This window comes from Globicephala melas, chromosome Y, assembly GCF_963455315.2.
Source record: "Globicephala melas chromosome Y, mGloMel1.2, whole genome shotgun sequence".
Lineage (NCBI taxonomy): Eukaryota > Metazoa > Chordata > Mammalia > Artiodactyla > Delphinidae > Globicephala > Globicephala melas.
This window is the reverse complement of record NC_083336.1, coordinates 5,697,591-5,706,447: the sequence shown is the minus strand read 5'-3', so window position 1 is coordinate 5,706,447 and position 8,857 is coordinate 5,697,591. Positions and strand designations below refer to the sequence as shown.

At 37.1% G+C, this 8,857-nt stretch overlaps 1 pseudogene; it reads right to left on the bottom strand.

The window, feature by feature from the left end:
* Nucleotides 1-1,332: 1,332 nt before the first annotated feature.
* Nucleotides 1,333-7,542, bottom strand: LOC115849618 (toll-like receptor 8; annotated as a pseudogene).
* Nucleotides 7,543-8,857: the final 1,315 nt, after the last annotated feature.

Here is an 8,857-nt window from a genome sequence, read left to right as displayed (position 1 = left end):
GATGTCTGCTGAGGAGAAGGTAAAAAGACTCTTTACTATTTTCATTAACTTTTGATCCTGTCAACATAACATTGTCAAAGGGCATAGATTCTCAATTACTAATGGTATGGGAAAAAAATCTACATTTACTTGTCATCAACTATCAGGGAACAGAGGAATGAATTTCTGCTAAAGACCAGATTATCAACAGAGATGAGTTTTTACTGCACCTCATATTCTTCTTAATATATCCCCTCATGGAATGATCTAGAGTTTAGATATATGTGTCTCTTGGCTTCAACAACACAATTACAAATATCCTCCTATAAATTTATCATGGTAACAAAACAGTGACACAACTAAAATTTACATTGACAAACTTGCACCAACTGTCATTTTGTCCATATTAAGTAAGACTATGGAACACCATTTTGTTCACTTCCTTAGAAACAAATATTAAAAATAATTCATTGTACAGGGTTACTTGGAAACTATATTTAAGCAAGGAAGATATATGGGAAGTTTGTTTGTTTTTTCCTTCTGAAGGAATTTAATTTTTTTTGTCCTGAGATAATGCCTAGTCATTCTCAGGTAAATTTCATATTAAGCCTCTTCAAAATTCATGTTGTTGTTTGTGGATAGAGGTGCTATAGACAGTGGTGGAGGAACTACAGGGAGTAGAAAGCCCAATAATATTTCATTTGGGAAAATTATGTAAAGAGTCATAAGGAGTAGATATCCTAGTTTTCTGACTCTGAGCAAAAAGTAAGATTAAGTTAATTTCTGTACTAATAATTATGTTAATGTAAAAATATCATGAAAATTGATTCCATTGTGATTTCTTCCAAAAAACAGAAAAGGAAGTCTCAAAAAATCCAGTAGAAATGAGAATTGTTTTTATATTACAGGTCTGTCTCCTAACTGTATTCTTGTCTTACAGTAATTATGAGAACTATACCATTTTTAATCATTAATTTTAAGATTTACAGTAATGGCAATTGACAGATATACTAAAGGATTGTAACTTAGCTGTAACCATTTTAAAAAATAGTTAAGAACTAGAAAACACTTTAAAAACTCAGTTCACCTCAGGAATCAAATACTATCTAAATTTTAGAAGTGAAATATTGAAATCAGTATTTGTAATAAATAACTGTAAAAGACAAACTAATGCAGCACCATTAAAACTATATAGCCATGGGTATATAATAAGTATCAACAGAAAATTAACACATCGAAACTATTCACTAGGAATGTAAAAATGCTCAGATATTGAAAAGAAAGTGTGGTAAGGAGGCTTCTTAAATGTCCCCAGTGTTTCCCACTTCCTTGTGTAAATACAAGCGTATTTATTTATACCCTTGTATAATTCCCTCCTTCAATGTACAGACTGGTATACCATGAGTCATCTGCAGTTAAGACGACATTTTTCAGATTCTGCCAAAACAAGCCTTCCACCTAGGGCTTGTCAGGCCACTGGAGTATGGAGCTCTTGCAGATCCTCTGCCACAGCCTCAAATACAAGTGCTTCAACACTGGCTCCAGCAGAATAAAGACAATCACATCCATATTCTCATCTATTAGCCTCTGCAAGGCCAAGTAGAAAGCTGTTTTAAAGTTCCAGTTTTTGGCATACTTTTTGGTTAGAACAAATATTGTTTTCCTGCTTTGGTTGATGCTCTGCATGAGGTTGTCGATGATGGCGAGTCCCGGGTCCCAATCCCTTTCCTCTAAACAGAGGAGCACATTTTTGTCCTCAGTCTCTTCCAGGTGGAAGCGCAGCTCATTGATCACCCAGTCCGTGACAGAGGCATCTTTGGTGTCATAAGAAACGTAAGCATCGTAGAAAGTCTGGGATGTGGAAAGAGACCTGTAGCCTTTTACCTTAGCTAAGCACACATGATAGAGAAACCAAGCATCCCAGTAAAACCAATGATGAGCCAGGGCAGCCAGCATAACTGAGATGGTGACAAAAAATGTGAAGAAACAGAATATTGCCGCAATGGTATCTGAAACACAAGTTGTGAGCTCTAGACTCACAATACTCTTGCCTTGTTGATCCCCAGGACTGGCGCAAATGACGTCTGTCAATCTGGGAATTGTGATGTTCAGATATCCATTCTCAAAAGTCTCCCATGCCACAGGTACAGTCAAAAGGGTTTCTACCTAGTTCTAAAATGGCTAACTTGGTGGTGGTCTTAGTTTCACACGTGGACTTGTTGATCATCTTGAGCTGGTTGGAACTTAAATTGATGTGTGTCAAACGCTGGACTCCTAAAGAAAGCTGAATGGCAGGTGGGAAATCCTGTTCTGACTCAGTAGCAGTGTCTCAAGAGAAGATGTGAATTTCGATAGGCTATTAGTTAAAAAGAACAAGCTGTTCTTCCATATAAGTGATAATATAGAGTATCTGTATTTCTCTGTCAGACTTATTTCACTAACACAGTATTCTCTATGTCCATCCACATTGTTGCAAATGGCATTATTTCATTCTCTTTTTATGGCTGAGTAATATTCCATTATATATATGTACCACATCTTCTTTATCCATTAAGTTGTTTTTTGTTGTTGTTGTTCAGGATTTTTTTGTTTCACATCTTTATTGGAGTATAAATGCTTTACAATGTTGTGTTAGTTTCTACCGTACAACAAAGTGAATCAGCTATATGTATACATATATCCCTATATCCCCTCCTCATGAACCTTCTTCCCACCCTCCCTATCCCATCCGTCTAGGTAGTCACAAAGCACCGAGCTGATCCCCCTGTGCTATGCAGCAACTTCCCACTAGCCATCCATTTTACATTTGGCAGTATATATATGTCAATGCTACCCTCTCACTTCATCCCAGCTTCCCTTTCCCCCCCATACCCTCAAGTCCATTCTCTATGTCTGCGTCTTTATTCTTGCCCTAACACTAGGTTCGTCAGTACTGTTTTTTTAAATTCCACGTATATTCGTTAGCATACAGTAATTGTTTTTCTCTTTCTGACTCACTTCATTCTGTATGACAGACTCTAGGTCCATCTACCTCACTACAAATAACTCAATTTCATTCCTTTTTATGGCTGAGTAATATTCCATTGTATATATGTGCCACATCTTCTTTGTCCATTCATCTGTTGACAGACATTTAGGTTGCTTCCATGTCCTGGCTGTTATAAATAGTGCTGCAATGAACATTGTGGTACATGACTCTTTTTGAATCATGGTTTTCTCAGGGATAGTGGGATTGCTGGGTCATGTGGCTGTTCTATTCTTAGTTTTTTAAGGAACCTCCATACTTTTCTCCATAGTGGCTATATCAATTTACATTCCCACCAACAGTGCAGGAGGGTTCCCTTTTCTCCACACCCTCTCCAGCATTTATTGTTTGTAGATTTTTTGATGATGGTCATTCTGACCAGTGTGAGGTGATACCTCACCATAATTTTGATTTGCATTTCTTTAATGATAGTGATGTTGAGCATATTTTCATGTATTTGTTGGCCATCTGTATGTCTTCCTTGGAGAAATGTCTCTTTAGGTCTTCCACCCCTTTTTTGGATTGGGTTGTCTGTTTTTGTGATATTGAGCTGCATGAGCTGCTTATATATTTTGGAGATGAATCCTTTGTCAGTTGCTTCGTTTGCAAATATTTTCTCCCATTCTGAGGGTTGTCTTTTCTCTTGTTTATGGTTTCCTTTGCTGTGAGAAAGATTTTGTTTCATTAGGTCCCATTTGTTTATTTTTGTTTTTATTTCCATTTCTCTAGGAGGAGGGTCAAAAAGATCTTGCTGTGATTTATGTCAGAGTGTTCTGCCTATGTTTTCCTCTAAGAGTTTTATAGTGTCTTGCCTTACATTTAGGTCTTTAATCCATTTTGAGTTTATTTTTTTGTATGGTGTTAGAGCGTGTTCTAATTTCATTCTTTTACATGCAGCTGTCCATTTTTCCCAGCACCACTTATTGAAGAGTCTGTCTTTTCTCCATTGTATATACTTGCCTCCTACGTCAAAGATAAGTTGACCATAAGTGTGTCAGTTTATCTCTGGGCTTTCTGTCCTGTTCCATTGATCTATAATTCTGTTTTTATGTCAGTACCATATTGTCTTGATTACTGTAGCTTTTAGTATAGTCTGAAGTCAGGGACCTGATTCCTCCAGCTCCATTTTTCTTTCTTAAAATTGCTTTGGTTATTCAGGGTCTTTTGTGTTTCGATACAAATTGTAAAATTTCTTGTTCAAGTTCTGAGAAAAGTGCCATTGGTAATTTGATAGGGATTACATTGAACCTGTAGATTCCTTTGGATTGTATAGTCATTTTCACAATATTGATTCTTCCAGTCCAGGAGCATGGTATATCTCTCATGTGTTTACGTTATCTTTGATTTTTTGTCAGTATTTCATAGTTTTCTGAGTACAGGTATTTGGTCTCCTTAGGTAGGTTTATTCCTAGGTATTTTGTTCTTTTTATTGCAGTGGTATATGGGATTGTTTCCTTAATTTCTCTTTCTGATCTTTCATTGTTAGTGTATATGAATACCAGAGATTTCTGTGCATTAATTTTGTATACTGCAACCTTACCAAATTCACTGATTAGTTCTAGTAGTTTTCTGGTTACTTCTCTAAGATATTCTATGTATAGTATCATGTCATTTGCAAACAGTGACAGTTTTAGATTTCTTCTTTTCCAATTTGTATTTCTTATATTTCTTTTTCTTCTCTGATTGCTGTGGCTAGGACTTCCAATACTATGTTGAATAGTGGCAAGGAATGGACATCCTTGTCGTGTTCCTGATCTTAGAGGAAATGCTTTCAGTTTTCACTATTGGGAGTGATGTTTGCTGTGGGTTTGTCATATATGGCATTTATTATGTTGAGGTAGGTTCTCTCTATGCCCACTTTCTGGAGAGTTTTTATCATAAATGGGTGTTGAATTTTGTCAAAAACTTTTCAGCATCTATTGAGATTATCATATGGATTTTATTCTTCAGTTTGTTAATATAGTGTATCACATTGATTGATTTGCATATACTGAACAATCCTTGCATCCCTGGGGTAAATCCCACTTGATCATGGTGTATGATCCTTTTAATGTGTTGTTGGATTCTCTTTGCTATATTTTTTTGAGGATTTTTGCATCTATGTTCATCAGTAATATTAGTCTATAATTTTCTTTATTTTGTGATATCTTTGTCTTGTTTTGGTATCCGGGTGATGGCCTAGTAGAATGAGTTTGGGAGTGTTCCTCCCTCTGAAATTTTTTGGAAGAGTTTGGACTTTTGTTTGTTGGAAGATTTTTAATTAGTTTCAATTTTATTACCTGTGATTGGTCTGTTTATGTTTTCTAATTCTTCCTGGTTCAATCTTGGAAGGTTGTACTTTTCCAAGAATTTGTCCATTTCTTCCAGGTTGTCCATTTTATTGACACATAGTTGCTTGTAGTAATCTTTTATGATCTTTTGTATTTCTTCAGTGTCAGTTGTAATCTCTCCTTTGTCATTTCTGATTTTATTGATTTGAGTCCTCTCCCTTTTTTTCTTGATGTGTGCCTAAAGTTTTATCAATTTTATTTATCTTTTCAAAGAACCAGCTTTTAGTTTTATTGATCTTTGTTATTGTTTTCTTTGTTTCTATTTCATTTATTTCTGCTCTGATCTTTATGATTTCTTTCCTTCTACTAACTTTGGGTTTTGTTTGTTCTTCTTCCTCTAGTTCCTTTAGGTGCAAGTTTAGATTGTTTATTTGAAATTTTTCTTGTTTCTTGAGGTGAGCTTGAATTGCCAGGAACTTCCCTCTTAGTACTGCTTTTTCTGTGTCCCAGAAATTTTGGATCATTGTGTTTTCGTTGTCATTTGTTTCTAGGTATTTTTTAATTTCCCCTTCGATTTCTTCAGTGATCTCTTGATTATTTAGCAGTGCATTGTTCAGCTTCCATGTATTCATGTTTTTTACTGTTTTTTTTTCTTTAATTGATTTCTAATCTCATAACCCTGTGGTCAGAAAAGATACTTGATACAATTTCAATTTTCTTAAATCTTCCAAGACTTGATTTGTGACCCAAGACATGATCTAGTCTGGAGAACATTCTATGTGCACTTGAGAAGAAAGTGTATCTTCCACTTTTGGGTGGAATATCCTAAAAATATCAATTAAGTCTATCTGGTCTATTGTGTCCTTTAAATCTTGTGTTTCCTTATTTATTTTCTGTCTGGATGATCTGTCTATTGGTGTAAGTGGAATCTTAAAGTCCCCACTATTATTGTGTTACTGTTGATTTCTCCTTTCATGGCAGTTAGCATTTGCCTTATGTATTGAGATGCTCCTATGTTGGGTGAATAAATATTTATAATTTTTATGTTTTCTTCTAGGATTGATCCCTTGGTCATTATGTAGTGTCCTTCCTTATCTCCTGTAACAGTCTTTATTTTAAAGTCCATTTTAACTGATATGAGTATTGCTACTCCAGCTTTCCTGTGATTTTCATTTGCGTGGAATATCTTTTTCCATCTCTTCACTTTCAGTCTGTATGTGTCCCTAAGTTTGAAGTGAGTCTCTTATAGACAGTATATATATGGGTCTTGATTTTTATCCATTCAGCTTTCTGTGTATTTTGGTTGGAGCATTTAATCTATATACATTTAAGGTAATTATCGATATGTATGTTCCTATTACCATTTTCTTAATTGTTTTGGGTTTGTTATGGTAGGTCTTTTCCTTCTCTTGTGTTTCCTGCCTAGAAGCATTTTTGGTAAATCTGGTTTGGTGGTGCTGAATTTTCATTGCTTTTGCTTGTCTGTAAAACTTTTAATTTCTCCATCAAATCTGAATGAGATCCTTGATTGGTAGAGTAACCTTGGTTGTAGGTTTTTCCCTTTTATCACTTTAATTATGTCCTTACACACCCTGCTGGCTTGCAGAGTTTCTGCTGAAAGATCAGCTGTTAACCTTATGAGGATTCCCTTGTATGTTATTTGTTGCTTTTCCCTTGCTGCTTTTAATATTTTTTCTTTTTATTTAATTTTTGATAGTTTGATTAATATGTGTCTCAGCATGTTTCTTTTTGGGTTTATCCTGTATGGGACTCTCTGTGCTTCCTGGATTTGATTGGCTATTTCCTTTTCCATTTTAGGGAAGTTTTTCACTATAATCTCTTCAAATATTTTCTCAGACCCTTTCTTTTTCTCTTCTTCCTCTGGGACACCTATAATTTGAATGTTGGTGTGATTAATTTTGTCCCAGAGATCTCTGAGACTTTCCTCATTTCTTTCTTTCTTTATTCTTCTCTGCACTAGTTATTTCCACTATTTTATCTTCTAGGTCACTTATCTGTCTTCTGCCTCAGTTATTCTGATGTTGATTCCTTCTAAAGTATTTTTAATTTCAGTTATTGTGTTGTTCATTACTGTTTGTTTGCTCTTTAGTTCTTCTAAATCCTTGTTAAATGTTTCTTGTATTTTCTCCATTCTGTTTCTGAGATTTGGATCATCTTTACTATCATTACTCTGAATTCTTTTTCAGGTAGGTTGCTGATTTCATCTTCATTTATATTGTCCTGCAGTTTTTTACCTTGCTCCTTCATCTGTAATATACTTTTGTCATTTCATTTTTTCTTTTTATGGGTGGGGCTGTATTCCTGTCTTACTGGCTGTTTGGCCTGAGGGGTCCAGCACTGGAGTTTGCAGGCATTTGGACACAGCCGGGTCTTTGTGCCAAGATGAAGACCTCTGGGAGGCCTCACTCTGATTTATATTCCCTGGGGTCTGAGGTTCTCTGTTAGTCCAGTGGTTTGGATTTGGAGCTCCCACCACAGGAGCTCAGGCCTGACCTCTAGCCTGGGAACTAAGATTCCACAAACTAAGTGATGTGGCAAAAAAAAAAAGAAAAGAAGGAGCAGTATGATAACAAAGAATAAAACACAAAATAAAATTATAAAGATAAAAAATATATTAGGAAAAATAAAAATATAATTGAAACAACTGCAATAAGGTAAAACAAAACCAGAACCAAAATAAGAAAAAAAAAAAAAAAGGGTGGGGGGGTGCAGTGGGGAACAAGCCAAAAGGCACAGAACAATAAAAGTATAAAGAATAAAGTAAACTTAGAAAAATAAGATTTATTAGAAAAACTAAAAATATAAATGAATCAACAACAAGGTAAAAGAGAACCCCAATCTAAAAGAGGAGAAAAGAAAAAGAAAAAGCCTTGACTATGAGGGGCTGAGTTTAGGCAGTGGTGGAACTTAGGTGGGGTGGGGTTTAGGGTGGGGTGAGATCTAGGTAGGTGGGGGTGACATTTTAGCATGAGGCTGGGCTTAGGACCCAGGCAGCTGGAAAAGGCCCTGGGAGTGGGGCCTGGATGGGACGGCATTCAAGCATGGGGCAGGGCCTCTGCTTAGGACCTGCACAGAAGGGGAGAGGACAGCACGTGGAAAGGAGGGCTTCTAGAGTGGGGTTCCAGAGTTCGGAGGTAGGGCTCTGGGTGGGGTGTGTGGGTGAGGTTTAGGCCCAGAAAGTTGTAGGGGGTCTCAGAGGAGGTCTCTGAGTGTAGAGGTAGTGACCTGGGTGGGGTTTAGGCCCATAGGCCCAGTGTGTTGGAGGGGGTCTCATAGGGTGTCTCTGGGTGTAGAGGTAGGGTCCTAGGTGGGGGTGTAGGGGTGGGGCTTGGGTTCTGAGTGGCAGGAGTGAGGCTCTGAGTGTAGAGGATTAGGCCCAGGAGCCCAACAGGCTTCCTGGTGCCTAGGTGGACAGGGAAAGCACTTCCATTCCTTTGTGCCCCCTCCACCCCATCTTCCCCAGGGTCTCCCCCATCCCCACTGGACCCCTAACTGTGAGTGGGTCCCACGGGGTGTAAGAACTCCTCCCCTCCCCCAGCCGCCCTTCAGCGGTGTTGGTCCT